Source organism: Helianthus annuus, chromosome 8 (assembly GCF_002127325.2).
Source record: "Helianthus annuus cultivar XRQ/B chromosome 8, HanXRQr2.0-SUNRISE, whole genome shotgun sequence".
Classification (NCBI taxonomy): domain Eukaryota; kingdom Viridiplantae; phylum Streptophyta; class Magnoliopsida; order Asterales; family Asteraceae; genus Helianthus; species Helianthus annuus.
The window spans coordinates 81,926,532-81,929,178 of NC_035440.2; the positions used below are offsets into that span (position 1 = coordinate 81,926,532).

At 41.6% G+C, this 2,647-nt stretch overlaps 1 non-coding gene across 1 annotated transcript; it reads right to left on the bottom strand.

Moving 5' to 3' along the window:
• Window positions 1-411: 411 nt before the first annotated feature.
• Window positions 412-517, bottom strand: LOC118481484. Its single transcript, XR_004865693.1, has one exon. It is a non-coding gene; the product is annotated as a small nucleolar RNA R71 (small nucleolar RNA).
• Window positions 518-2,647: the final 2,130 nt, after the last annotated feature.

Here is a 2,647-nt window from a genome sequence, read left to right on the forward strand (position 1 = left end):
ATCCAAGGGGCAGGTTTGGTGTACCAAGAAGACATCTTAGAGATCATGCAAGAGGTGTTGAAGCACATTTTAGGCCGGTGATTACTCATAATCCTTCACCGGTAGTTATTCCTCACAACGACCAAGGAAGAACTTTTGAAGTGAGAACGAATTCTTTGCAAAGTTTGCCGAAATATAAAGGTCTAGCAACGGAGGAGCCTTATTTCCATTTGGAGGCCTATGACTCAATTGGCAATACTCTTGGGAGTCAAGGTTTTTCGGCCGATGATGTCAAGTTGGTTTTATTTCAATTTTCTTTGGAGGATAAGGCAAAGAAGTGGTTTTACACTTTGCCCTCAGCATCTATTTACACTTGGGCAGAAATGCAACAAATTTTCTTAGACGAATTTTATACCGCCCAAAAGACCAATGATGCTAGGAAGGGGTTGAGGAGTTTCCAACAACAACAAGGCGAAATGTTTCATGAAGCCTTTGAGCGCTTTAATATGATGATCAAAAATTGCCCGCATCATGGAATTGAACTTTGGGAGTTGATGAATGCTTTTCATGAGGGGTTGTGTGCCGAAGATGCGCGTGATTTAATGTCCATCACAAATGGGACTTTTGGCACAAACTATGAGCATGACGACTGGGAGTTCTTGGAGCAAATGGCCATTACATCAAAGAGAAAAGCTCAAGCATCAAGGAGAGCGCGACCGACCATTACCCGAACACAAGTGCATGCGGTTGATGATGGTAATGTACAAACTTCTAATCAAATTTATGATGTTTGTGCTATTTGCAATGAAATAGGTCATGCGGCTGAAAATTGCCAAGGAGGTGATGGGCAATACGAAGAGGTTCATGCTGTGCAAGGTCAAGGAAGGGGTGGTAGAAATTACAACAATATGAATTCTAACACTTACCACCCCGGGTTGAGGAACCACCCAAACTTTCGTTATGGGAACCCTTTAAATCAAGTTAACCCGAATTTCCAAGGAAACCAAGGATTTCAAAGACAATATCAAACGGGTCAAAGCTCTTCGGGTGGAAACGAAGTAATGGAAATGTTGAAGGCGATTCAAGTCGAAATGCAACGAATGAATCAACGTGATGAGGTTCGGATGCAAAAGGACGAGGCCCGTGATAAAGCTATTCAAACTTTGACTACTCAAATGGGTCAACTTGCGAGTGAAGTGGCAATTTTGAAGAAAGCAAAAGGCCAGCTACCAAGTGATACGGTGACAAATCCCAAGAACATAAAAGGCGTTAATATCAATGTGGTAAGCACCGTTCCTAGTACCGAATTTAATGAAAAATGTCTAACCTCATCGTGTCAAATAAATACAGGTATAGAGAAGGATGCCGATGGTGAGAATGATAAAGAACATGGAGCACCAATTGTGCCTATCCTTGTGGGAAAATTAAAAATCCCTCACGCATTGTTGGACTATGGGGCAAGCATGAGTGTGCTACCAGGCGATTTATATGATATGTATGACTTTGGTCCGCTTCAAGATATAGACACCATGGTAAGCTTGGCGGATGAAAGTTGGAGGCGTCCACGGGGAATGGTTCGGAATGTTAAGATTCAGTTGGGAGAGTTTGAATACCTCGTGGATTTTCTAGTTCTAGACTATGCTTCTACCAAAATGGCAGCACAACAAAGGGTAATCTTAGGTAAACCGTTTCTATACACAGCAAATGCTCAAATTAATTGTAGAGACGGGATTATTACCATGACCGAAAAGAAGCGTGAGCTGTCCTTTGATGTTCAAACTAGAGTGATTAGTTATGAGTCTATTGAGGGGAAGGGTGGTGAGTCTAGTGATTGTATGAAAAATGTGTTTCAAAGAATGAGAAAAATGCACCCACCGGATCGTGAAGAAAAACATATGGGTATAAGCAGGAGTGTATTTGATTACCCACCGAGTCGAAACGAGACGGATGCATTTTGCTCAATGGCACAATGTAGTGATGGAAGTGGCAGTAACCGATTCTTTGAGCCACCATAAATGGGGGTGGCACGGTCTGGCTGAAGACTCGAAACTTAGCGCTGCTCGGGAGGCAACCCGGGATTTTATCTTGATCTTGCTATTTTTATCTTTCTATGTTTCAGGGCCATGGCGACATTCAAGTGTGGGGAAGATGTACGGATATTTGGGTAAAAGTGGTGATAGGAAGTCGGATTATCTACAACATCTGTTGTGGCAAACTTCACCAGGTCAATGGACTCTTTCCTTAGCCTTGTTGTGTTCTTTAGCTTCGAAATATTGGTAGTTAGTTTGTTTGATTTTGTTTAAAAAAATACAAAAAGAAATTTGGGGTTTGAGTTTATAAGCTTTTAGTTGGTGTTTAAGAATTTATGCGATCAAAGTCTCTCAAAACCATACATTGGGGTCAATGTATCCCAAGTGTGGGGATGGGGAGAAATTTTGAATTTTTTTTTTTAAATCAAGCAAAACATGAAAACTAACCCTAGATGATGCACCGGCAACCCTTAATACCCTTTTGTTCTTGGTGAGAGTTAAAGCCACACTTGTACATAAATAAAATTTATCTTTGATGAGAGTGGCAACGGGCGGGGGTGCATTAGAACTTGTGCTTGAATGCGGTTTGAGTCCTTAGTTGGACGTGAATGTGAAAAGGATAAGGGCATTCAGGTAGC